General features: G+C 45.5%; 1 protein-coding gene across 3 annotated transcripts in view; it reads left to right on the forward strand.

Moving 5' to 3' along the window:
* SEMA5A (semaphorin 5A) overlaps positions 1-12628 on the forward strand; it is a 447525-nt gene that overhangs the window by 101985 nt on the left and 332912 nt on the right. For all 3 annotated transcript variants that reach the window (XM_079145300.1, XM_079145298.1, XM_079145299.1), the window contains exon 2: positions 10223-10320. The gene's annotated coding sequence lies outside the window, so the exon portion shown is untranslated. The remainder of the gene's footprint in view (positions 1-10222; positions 10321-12628) is intronic.

Genomic DNA, 12628 nt, shown 5'->3' on the forward strand with positions numbered 1-12628 from the left:
GTTGGCAACATTCATGATCTCTCTAGTTCCCTAATGTGCTGTGGAACTCTAGAACCCAATTCTCCTACGTATAGGCTGGCACCCACTAACAAACCTCTATGCTCCCTTTACTCCAGCTCTGAGAACCCCTTGTAGAACTCTGCTTCTCTGAGATCAACTTAAGCCTCTACACGTGAGAGTGTGTACCGTTTGTCTATCTGTGCCTGGCTTATTTCACTTAACATAGCAATCCCCAGTTCCATCCATGTTTTCACACGTGACATGATTCTGTTCTTTTTCTTTATAGATGGATAGTATTCTACTGTGTGTACACAGTGCACTTTCTTTGTCCCTCAGTTGGTGGACACTTAGGTTGTTTCCATTTCTTGGCTCTTTTGAACCATGCTGCAATAGAGGAGTGCAAGATGTCTCAGACATACTGAATTCCCTTCTTTGCTTCTTTACCCAGTACTGAGATGGCTGGATTATAAAGTAGTTCTAGCTTTAGGTTTCTGAGGCACCTTTTGAGTGTTTTCCATAATGGCGATATCTGGGTTAAAGGTTTTAGGGCACAAGCTGCAGGAGGAAATGACAGAGCACCCTGACTCACAGGCAGGAGTGCCCGCTTACCAGCAGGTTTGCCGCAGGACACACCATCCTTCTGGTTCCATTTAGGGTGCCTGCTGTGCTCAGTCTCCTTGACGGAGGTTGCAGGGTGGACAGAGTGACATCATAACTAACCAAAGGCAGCTGACACGGTTGACTTCAATCATGAGTGAAGCTGTGTGGCATCTTCATCTGGGAGGAAATTTCAGTACAACTTGTACTGAAATGGATGACATGACTCATTGCCAACAAATATGGAAAAAAGCAGGCCTTTTTATTTCTCCATATGTGTAAACTCTGTAAACACAGCACCGTTTATAGGAAGGCAAGTTGCCATCTGGTCCATTGCGTAGTAGCCTATTTCTTATTTTTATCACTAATTTACATTGAGAGGATGACAAATAGAAGAGAATTGGACTTTGGGTCATGCAAGACACCCAGGGATTCATACAGCATTAAGTCCTCCACAGAGCACGAATATTTAGGTGGAATGACCCATCACTCCGAGAAACTTGCCTGCGTGCCATCATGCAAAGTTGGGATGGATTTTCCTTCTTCAGGTCTCGATGCCCACCTTTGATGAGATCCAGCAGGTCACTGGGACTGATTTCAGAAGAATTGAAAAGCTGATTTTCACATCTTTGATGAGAGGAGCATTGTGAAATGGCTTCAGAGCATTAGCTTGGTTTAAACCCCCCAAATAATATTATAGTTCATCTTTGTGTTACTCAACTTTTCATCTCTGTGACCAAGATAGCTGAAAGATCAACTTAGAGGAGGAGAAAATCCATTTGGGCTCACGGTTTCAGAGACCGCAGCTCATGGTCAGCCAGCTCTGTTGCTCTGGATCTGAGGCATAGCATCTTTGTGGAAGGCAGGGCCGAGGAAAACAGCTCAGCTCATGACAACTGGGACACAGACAGAGGAATAGAGAATCCAGAAACAAAATACAGTGCAAGGTCATACCCCAGGGACCTTCTTCCTTCAGTCATGCCCACCTGTTTATTGTTACCACCCCGTAATCCATTTAAGTTATGAATCTACTGATCAGCTCTTGTAATGGAATCATCTTACCTCTGAACATTCCTGCCTTGCCTAACACTGAACTCTTTGCGGGGGCATTAAAGATCTGAATCATCAGAATCTTCTAAGGTAAAATGCAATTTGCGTGGCTCAGATCATCATATATCATGTAAAACAGTAGCACCAGTGTTAAGTCATATCAAATAGAGTCAGAGAGAACCCAAAACTGAAGCAACTCAACACACCCATTAAATTGACTTGTGTGGATCTTTGGTATAGTTTTCTTCCCTTTACTGTGTTGAAGAACTTTACTGCATTAAGTTTTACTGAGCTTGGGGTAAAAAATGTCTAAAGCAACAACAGAACAAACAAACCCTTGCTACCTATTCTTCTTATAGGGAAATATTTTTCTAAGTGACTTAAGTATTTCATTCAAAATTTGTTGTGAGTAGCCAGTCCACCTTCTAGGGATAAAAAAGCCCCTCTCCTTTATATGCTCACAGAAGACTTTGGTCTCCTTGGATCAGCTTTGTTCTACGGAGATTTTGGTGCCTTTGGGATCTAACCCAGGGTTTTCTCTTCCTGTGTAATGGTCAGAGCACTGATGTGAGGAGCAACCTGGACCTTTGATTCTGCTTTAATGGAGGCAGTTAAGTAACAGTAGTAGCTCCATTATTATTTTTAGAAGGAAATCTTGATGTTAGGATTAACCTGGAATTTAGATCTAGAGTTAAATCTCAAATCTCCTTTGTTAGGCAAGCTACTGCTTACGGGATGAGGATGCATTGTTCTCAATAAGTAGCAATTGAAAGACCACATTTTCAAAGGGCCTCAAACACCCCTCTCTTTTTGGGTACTGAGATGCTAGTCTAAAAGGATAGATCAATTTAGTTGTCAAAATGAAAGCTGAGAGGCCAATTGCCCATGCAAATTAACCACTTGTGCAAGCTCTTCGAGATTGCCTGCATGAAAAGCAAGCTTGCCCTTTGAAAATTTGGCACATAGTGGCTGAAATAAGAAAGCGTTCACTATTCTGAAATCTTGGCATCCCTAGAGAGTCAATTTTAGAGCTCGTGCATTGTGAGGAGTTTCTTAGCTTCTGACAACTTGTGTGCTGTCATCATAATGGAGCTGTTTTGCACCTCTCCTTCCTTGCGGGGCTCCCAGGCCTCTTCGCAGCTCAGAACACACCTCATTGGCCCACTGGGAGCAATGGACTAGGAAGTGTTTTTCTCCAGCTATATTTCAGTTTCTGCAGCAATGTACTGGTTCCAGGGTCAGCAATTACTACCAGCCTTAAGAACTCACCAAAAGATAATCTGCACAAAGACTAATGGAAAACAATTGGATTGCTTCCTTCCTCAGTGTTGTTGGGATTAGTCTATGCTCTGAGGAAAAAAAATCCTGTTTCTGCTTTCCCTTTTTTCTTGGGTCTCAGAGGTGTTTATTATTTCCAAACCACGACATTTCCCAGTGACGCTTAACTGATGGAGAGAGCAGTCTCGGCCTGGGCCTGGCCGTGGGCACTCCGGTAGGAAGCTCCTGTCTTCCCCTGTGGCTCTTTCTCTTGGGATACAACTTTCAGTAGTGCCTGCTCTTCTGTTCAGGAAGGTAGTTTCCTTCCTGATCTCAGAGTCAGATGTTTGCACCATTAAAAGACGTTGGTGTGAAGTCATGTGTCCTCACAAGGGAACTGGCTGGGCACAAGGACCTGGTCACCTTTGGGATGGATTTCCAGGTGCTCCTGCTTCTGCCCCAAGATGTCTGAAGAATCAGTGTGGGAAATTGCATCCTCTGACACTTGTCTTTTTAAAAGGCATGTGAGATAATTACCAGGCAGGTTCTTTATTAAATGTTCTTGATCAATTATTTCTGGAGAACATAATAACTTGGTTACTAGTAAGATAATTTCTGATTGGGGGAGAAGCCATTCCAGAGGATAATCTCTTTGAGGGCAGAGACCTTCCACATCACTATGATCCCACGTATGCCATTCTTGGCCTCATTATGTACAGAAATGGCAAAAAAGGGAATGCAAAATCATAGTTATCACAAGTCTCAAGACTTGATTTTACGTGCTTCCTTGTCCTGTGCCTTTGTTGTATCATTTGTTTGTGTGACATCTCTGATTTTCTGCATCTTCCACTGTTTGCACAGACATGGATTTTAGTGAAAGGATTGTGTCATTCAAATGCTGTTTGTCAGTGCAGATCATGGATGGGCACCACGCAGTGACTCTATGCTGGCCAGGGCTGGCAGTCTAGAGGTGAAGGAGCACCTTTAAGAAGGAGAAACTCCACCATGGCGAATTCATCACATCTCTAACTTGCTCTCAGAATCTAAGTATCCCTGTGCCTAACAGAGTTCAAAGTTTAGAAGGTGATTGTGAACAAATCGAGGAATCTCCATCTTTAAAATGATGCTGACTTTTCCATTTGAATCTTGACCCTGTCTTGAGTGTAAAGTGGTCAGCAATCTTACATTCAAGAGATCACACTGAACACACCCTGTGGTCAGGTCTCTGACACCAGCTGGTGTTGACACAGAGGCAGGCTTGGGGGCTGTTCCTTCGAGCACTGCACGGCTGCCACTCGGACGCTCTGCTTCTCCCTCACCTCAAGCTTCATGTGCACTTTATTGTTCCCTTTCATTGTTTTATTTTCTCAGTGCTGAGGACTGAATTCAGGGCTTTGCATGTGCTCGGAAGTTCTTGGTCACCGAGCTTCTTCTCCAGCCCTCAAGCTGTTCTCTGAAGGTGTGCTCAGGAATGTGGAGACAGGTCCCTGTCCCTGGAGCCCGGACTGCCTGCACCTCGTTAAGGCAGATCTAGTGGGCAGTGTGGAGACTAAGCTAATAGAATTCTATGCCATTTTAGATGTTAGTTAAATAAGTAGAATTTAGCTGCTCTCGTCACCGAAAAACGTAACTGAGATGATGCGATCATTTACTTCCTGGTAACCACCCTTCACTATCCTTGTGTATTCCCTCAATGACATCATGTTGTATGCTTCAAAGGCATAAAATAAACTTTATTTTAAAAGGGAAGGAATGAAAGTATATTTTCTAATGATGACTTATGTGGGTTTTAAAAGAAAAGGCCATAGAACTTGGGAATCTGATTATCTCTGTGGTGCTTCTGGTCTTGGTCTCGTTTCCCTCCTTCCCTCCTGTCCTTCCTTCCCCTTCCCTCTCTCCACTGTCCACTCTGTTCCACCCCCCCCCCCCCCATGTTTCCTTTTCTTTTTCTGTTGCCAATGCTTCCCTTTCTTTTCTTGATGACAGGGGTATTCTGATGACTGCATCCTTCTTACCCCAAACACCCTCAGTTAATTTCTCCAGGTGCTGTCCACTTATTTCAGAAGATGTGACCTCCTGCAGGCCTGGACAACCAGGCTAGGGTCAGTGACAGAAAAGGGCAGTGTGCACAGCCAGACTGCAGAGCTTTGCTCCATCCGCCACTCACCTCTGGGTGCTGAGTTCTCTGGATAGTTCCTCACAACCAAACCAGCAGAACAGCACTTGTGAGCCACCAAAAGCCATATCCTTTCCTCACTTGTATTTTAATTCCTGGATGGAAAATTTGGATCTTCCTTATTCATGTTATCACAAAATTCCAGGAAATGTGTTCCTCATTTAGTACATTGAGTTTCTAGCCTAATGTTTCTGTACAACTACTGTTTTGCAAAAATGGACTGTGATTTGTAGTTATTTAAAATATTTAAAAATCTATTTTAGATAGTTATAAATGAAATAATTCCAAAGTGAAATGCCATTTGCAGCTCCCAGGTTTCAAATGCTGATTTTTGGGCCCTAAACTGTATAACTGAGCCCCGTGTAGACCCATCTGGGTGTGAAGTGAAGTCCTGGCCATTCTCTTCAACTGACGCCCCCGTTTCCCAAGACCTCCAGGTCCAAGCCTCAGGTTTCACGCTACGTTTCCCTTGTGTACTGTCACCTCCATCTGGTCACAGTGTCCCAGCCCTTCTTCCAGACATATTGTATCTTGAATTTGATCCTTCCTTTTCCAGTTGGGTGTGCCCAAGACCGCAGCCTATGATTTGCCAGAGGACTCTCAGAACCTAGAAAAGCTGTTATGTTCATGGTTGAGGTTGATCTCAGTTGAAGGGTATTAGAACCAGCAATGCAGATCTGTGCTAGGGTGGAGCCCAGGAGAGATGGCTTGAGCTTCGAACTGCCCAATCCCAGACTCTTCTGTGGACAGGGCTTTATTTCTCTAGGACCACACAGGTGGATTATTGGCAACCAGGAAAGTTTACTCTGACCTTGGTGTCCAGAGTTTTAGATAGGTATTGATTGCCTGCCTGTCTGGCCTCAGTCTCTAGCCCCTCCTGAGTCTTAGCCTGATAGAGCATGGCACAAAGCCTTAACCAAAGACCACATCCTGAGTCTACACTATCTCTCCTGCTCTATATAGCACCCCACCCCAAACAAATGAAAAGCCCTATCAGACAGGATGTTCCAAAGGCTTAGAGGTTATCCCAGGGGCTGGTTAGTGTCGAGCCTTTCTCTAAGATAAGCACATCTCACAGGGCTGACAGCTTCTTGACCTAGTTTCTCCCCTTCTTGTCTCGTCTGTCCTCTGCCGAGCTGCCATATTGATTCTTGTAAACTTAGCTTCATCCTGACATTCCACTGGAGCCTTGGGGCCTCTCCTTAACTTGGAATGGATTCCCATCTCTCTCTTGTGTTGACATTCCCTACAATCTGCAGGTCATTGACTTTTTCCACTTATCAGCTGTCTGGCATGGGTTCTTTGTGCCTCTGTCCGGTAGGCCATATGTGGGAGTGGCTTCTGGTGGGAACTGAGGCACGGTTTCCTGCTTGGCGATGGTCCTGAGGTCCCTCAGCCTCTCACTAGTAATCTGCTCTCCTGTTTATGTCCTCCTTTCCCTCTGCAGACTTGAGCAAGAGGCCTGCTTTCCATTTGTGGTTCTCCATAGTCTTGGTTGACCACATTAGCAGAATTGCTTTGTTTCACCTGTCCCTGTTCAGTCTGTGTTCCTGCAAAGTACTGTCCCAGGTGGCTCGGTGGGGGAGTGCCCATCAATTCCCAGCTGTGACTCTCATGCTCTGACTTAGTGGGCTCTGGCCAAAATGGCTCCTCTCTTACATTCAACGACTCTCAAGTATTCCTACCTGATTTGCCACTGGCTTTACCTGTAACATACCCATGCAAACATATTTCATCATCTCTTCGAATATCCTAACCAATCCCGCAAAACCACTTCACATGTCACTTTTTTCAGGAAGTTTTCCTTGACTCTTCCACTTGGAAGTTCCCTCTCCTTCCTTCAGTGGCATAGTATTTACTGGGCAGAATAATTACAGTGTTTTGTGTGAACTCCTGGGAGCACAGGTGACTCTTGTTCGTCTTCTAAAAATCCACCAAGCACAGACCAGAGGGTGTGCCGTGCATGGTAGTGGACTGAGCACAAGATGCCTGCCCATGAAACCCCATGGCTACCAGAGGAATTCCTGTATATTGGGAAACTCTGGCCAGTGGGTCATAGGTTTGCTGACCCTCTGTCTGGTAAGGGTTCTTTCTATCCCTTCACTGGAGTTCATGAGGCCAGGTGGTCTTATCCAGTTTCATTTTATTTCCAGTGTAATTTTACTATGGCACAAATTCCAAGTTGAGCTCTTGGCCTGAAAGGATAATTTATATCACACATCTGTAGGATAAAGTCTGCTGCTCAGCTGATCTTTGGTCTCCACAAGAGCATTAAAATCCACAAATCTCATCTCATTCTGAGTAGGGTGGGCAGGGGGAGGTTGCAGACTTTAACAGAAAGGAATGTGCCGATGGGACTTAAGTAGTCATAATTGATGTTTAAATATTATTTATGCATTTCACTTGAAGACAATTTTAAGAACCTGGAAGGATGGCTAAGGGGGTAAAACTTCTGAGACAGGTTGATTATTTGCAAACTGAAGAGAACTGTACTCTTAGTTCTGCACATCATTCATAGTAGCTTTCTTTTCTTTTCTTTTTTTTTTTCCAGAGTGGGCATCTAATTGAGAATTATGACACAGAGAACTTCAGAGGTTGTTTACACCAAGGTTAATGCAAAGCTGAAAGAGAAAAGGATGAGGGTAAATGAAAAGGTATCGAATAGGGAATATATATATATGTTAATAAAACACAAAGAGTTTCCTATTAAATGTGTAATTAGGTGTCTGCTTTAAAATATTCCAACTTCCGGTTGGGGTGAGCCTCCAGGGCATTGTAGTTTCTTTACCTTTTAACTTCCTTTTCAGTTTCTAAAAGGAATGTCAGTGATCTCTGGTTTACCTGTCAGCACGCTGGTACCCCAGCGAGGGAAGACAGGTGCGCTCTGCTGCTGGACCCGACAGGACCGTCCTGCATTCCTTCGGCTTAGTTCAGACCGCGGGCTGCGCTGTGGTTTCCGCCCTGTGCGGTGCGCGTGCGCATGTGTGGGTGGACCTCAGTGGTGGGCGTAGCCTCGGCTGGCCAGCGCCTGCGCAGGCCAGGCAGAAGGTGCCCATGCTGCTTGTGTGGCCAGGGCGTACCTGGATGGAAAACTACCTCCATATTTCTTGATGTCGACACAAGACACAGGCCCAGCAGGAACCCTTTCGGGTGTCTGCTTTCAACTCCAGCTGCTGGGACCGCTTCCTAGACTTTGTCTTCTGAAGGGAGTTGGGTCTTCCCCAACCCACTGTCATTCAAGATGGCCTTTCTCAGGGAAGAGGCTGGCTCTTGACGTCCGAAGGTTGGGACTGTCTGGCCGCCCTGTCTGCAGGCTGTCCTTCTCTGGATTCAGCAGGGATTTCTCTTCCTGAATATTCACTTTCTTTGCTTCCTGGATTCTTTCAGTGATCTCTTTGGCCTCATCTCCTTTGCTGTTTAAGAGAATGGCCTGTATTCTGCAAGCTGTCTCAGGTGTCCAGCTCATCTGTGAGCTCACTGGGGAGGACAGGAGACCCATCTGCCCTGTTTTTAATTTAATTTCATCAAGTGGGAATTCACAGACATTGCCCGGTATCCATGACAGGACAGAGCCAGGATCTGTGGCTCTGTCCAAATTCAGTACTTTAAATTTTGATTATGACCTAAACGAGTTCAGGGAAATTTTAGTCGTAATTGCTATAAGACAGATTTTAGGGCTCAAGAGAGGATATTTGTGACTCCAAAAATGCTGTTTAATAACGAAGTCCTAACTACACACTTCGCTGCCACACCCAGAGGAGACATCATGGGTGTTGTGAAGAAGAAATTGGCTGCTCTTAGGAATTTTTTCTGGACTGAATATGCTTCCTTACTTGGGAAGAGCTCCCTGACCTCTCTTTTGGCCTCAAAGATTTGCATCTGCACCTTGTCCTTTCCAAAGGATGATGTCATGGGCCTTCAAAGACACAACTGGGACCATAGAGTTGGCAAGGCTGCGCTGTCTGAACACACCTGGGCTGCCGGGTTCCTCTGTGGCAGGCCCTACCGAGTGTGCTGCCTTGGGTCGCCCCCGCGCTTCCCACGAACTCTCCCAAGGCACTTTCTGGATGCAGGAAGCCTCAAGGAGATGCAGTGTTGCCGCCTTTGAACTCCAGGACCTCCCAGTCAGTGTTCAGCAGATAGAATATTTCATAAATTTCTGCCATAATTCAGGTTACTTTCTGTAGGCTGATAGCCTTTCGATCATTACTGAAGTGGACCATGTGGGACTTGTTGCCTAGAGGAACTTGTTGCCTTCCAGAACATTCTGGAAGGCCTTCCCTCCATGTTCTCTTCATGGCTCTCAGCTGCTCTCTGAGTGTGTGGGAGGGGGTGGTTGACATCAGTGTGTTTCTCATACACAGCAGATAGAAGTGGCTGACTGAGGACAGTAGAAAGAAGGAACCTGGATGAATATGAATAGAAAAGCATGAGCCTGGGAGTGCAGTGTTGGAAGTAGCAGGGGTCCTTCACTGTAGTGGACATGTGTCCTGCGAGGATGCTAAGTGAGAAGTCCCTCATTTCAACTTCTGGCACGTGTATCCCTCAGGAGGCTGGGATTGCGACAGTCTTTCCATCCATTGCAGTATCAAGTCCCCCAGATTTTTACATATTAAATCAAATTAAGAGATTCATTAGGCTTAATTGGTTTTGATACGGTGAGTTATTTGCATGATTTATAATTCTTTTTCCTATAAAGTCTCATAATTGTATATCAGGCAAATTAACATATAAGTAATGTACAAACTAAAATTTGTACCCAGTTTCTTTTATACTTGCTGCTTTTATCTTCTGGGGACACATTAATTTAGCTAGTATATGTGTCATATGATGGAATGAAAGGATCATCAAAATATGGGCAGGTTCTTTCAGATGTTTTATGAAATTTGTTTTCTTAATGATGAACAGCATCAAAATATTTATTTCTCTTTCTGAAGAAAGAAACACGGTGTATGTGATGGTGATGCTTTGGGACACTGGTAATCAGGAAGCCGTCCTGTGTCACTCTGTTCTTGTCTTGCGTTGCTATAGCAGCTTGTGCTTTTTGTGAGGGCATTGATGGAAATTTCTAGAATTGATGCCCAATGAATACAGAGACTTTTAAAATAAGCCAACTGATCTTTCTCTCTTTCTTTTTTGAAGTGCTGCTGTGTGAGAACGGGGCTCGTGTGCCCATGTGGCTGTGGAGTTTAGTGTGATTCATGACCGAGGACACACGGCCTCTGCCCTCCCTCTCCTTGGTAAGTGAGACATCCAGATTATAGATTATCATGGCAGTGATAGCTTATGAGCTTTACTTACCTTTACTGTTACAAATAGCCGTGAATGAGCAAGCTTTCAGAGAGAGGATTCCTTCTGAATCTGGAAGAGGAGCAGCTTGGGGCTAGCCCCACTGTGCAAAGACCTCTCAAGGCACCAGTGACTTCTGGCATCTTTTGGCCCATGGTGTGATCACCTGCCCGGTTTCAGGTTTTTCTCCGCTGCACTTGCTGCTGTACTTTGCTCTGGTTTATTATGCGGCACATACTTTATTTGAAAATCTTAATTCCCTCCCTTGGCCTGTTGTAAATTTACAGTGCCCTGAACCGCCTGGGTAAGGCCCAGAGTCCTCCTGATGCCCTCAGGGACCCCCCCAGTCAGTCCCCCTCATATTGTCCTGATTCCTCTGACCTTGGGCAGGGTGCAGACCAGTGACTCCCACCCACCAGCCCTGTTTGTTGAGCTTCCCAAATGGGGCTCAGATAGCCAAGCTCCCAGGGTTCGGCTTAGGCCTTCAGACCCGGGTGTTATCTTCTTTACCTGCAACACCCAATACCTGCAGCTACCTTTCAGGGGGACTAGAAGAGAGAGGCATGGGACAGAATAGGGGTTGGTGAGGTAAGGGAGGAACCAGTGGGGAAAGGGGAGGATGGCGTCTCAGTGCATATCCTGGTCTTTGAAAAGAGCTATACCTATTTTGCTAACTTGTTATTCTCCTAAATGGCCGTCTCACTGTGGACAGACGTATCCTGCCTCCAGTACACACAGTGCCTTGCTCTGCGTAGTCGACGGCTCCCAGCTCCAGGAGCCGAGCTCCTGTTTTGTCTGTAGTGAAGGTGACCATGTGAATCTTAGACGTGGGCCTGGAGGTGCACAGACGTGCCCAGCTTGTTAGCGGCTTGTGTTTCTCAGCTCTTGTGTTCTCGCTTGAGAAGATTTCAAGCCAGACATGAAACATAGTCAAAGTATAGCAAAGTTTACAAGAAGAGAAAGGGAAATGCCCTCAAGGGAGAGGGTGAACTGTCTCAGAGAGGAAGTGACATCACATCCCCTTTATGCCCCAGTATTATCTGGGGGTTTTAGGGAAGTTTTCAGAGAGTCTCACCCTGGGACTACATCTTAACTCCTGACTAACAGCAGGGGTGTGTCCGATTTTTAAATCCCTGCTGCATGTGATTTTACCCACAGGTACCCAAGTAGAACCTGGGGGTGGGCAGAATTTTACTGTTAGGATGAGGTTAAAATGATGTGCTGAAGATCTGAAGGCAAGGCTCAGTGACTTGGGCCTACACTGCAACTTATTTTGTCAGATTTTTCAGATTTGTGGTTGGTAGGCTTTGCTTTTAATTATTCTGGTTTCTTGAGTCTTGGAAACTTTGGTCTGTTTAAAGGTCATAAAAGCCCCTTTTCAGGATAGCTTGTGTTCATATTGGCGAGGAGGAATCCTACATTCCTTGGCCCTGAGAGAATAGCCATAAGGATAACAGGTAGTTTGTGGAGGAATGTAACATGCTATTGACTTAAGCCAGAAAAGGGCCAGAATGGCCTCAGGTAAATTGCTTTTTAAAAGAAAGCATGTCGGGGGGTCAGCATGGCTGTAGCATTTATCCTCTTAACTCATGTCTGTCTGCACCTCATCAGGCTGCCTGGACATCCTGCTAGTCCTACATTGCACAGAGCCGAGGACTCACGTTTTGTGACTTTCTCCAGTCCGCTTAGTTTCAGGTTCTCGTGGTGTCTGCACTAGGACTTAGCCTTTCAGTTGAGGGCCTTGGTCTCCTCCACAGAGAACCATAGAACCTGAGCCCTGGGGAATGGCAGAGGCCACACGGAGCCTGCTCTGGCTTGTTTTGGATGTGCAGTGTCATACCACAACAGGAAGAGTGTTCTTTAGAGTACGTCCTCACTGTGTACTGGTCTGTGTGGAGTGAGATGTGACAAATTCCCATGTCAGCCTTTGGAGGTGATCCCTCTTTATAGTGGAGGACATTGAGGCCCAGAGGAGTGAGGAAAACAGCCCAGCTGTCAGAGGCTGGGCTGGGATTTGAATGTAGACCCCTGACCCTGACAGTGGTGCCTCTCGGCTCAGGGATGCCTGCCTGGAATAAAGACCGACATGCATCTTTATTTCCTTTTTTTTTAACTTTACCTGAAATATTCAGCCCCTTAAAGAAACAAGAGTCTAAGTCAGGAATTGCAAATGTTTTCTGAGAAGGTTAAGAGAGCAAGTGTTTCAGGATCTGCAGGCCACAGGGTCTCTCTGGCATCAAGTTATCTCTGCCATCATGG

Source organism: Sciurus vulgaris, assembly GCF_902686455.1.
Source record: "Sciurus vulgaris genome assembly, chromosome: 6".
NCBI classification, from domain to species: Eukaryota; Metazoa; Chordata; class Mammalia; order Rodentia; family Sciuridae; genus Sciurus; species Sciurus vulgaris.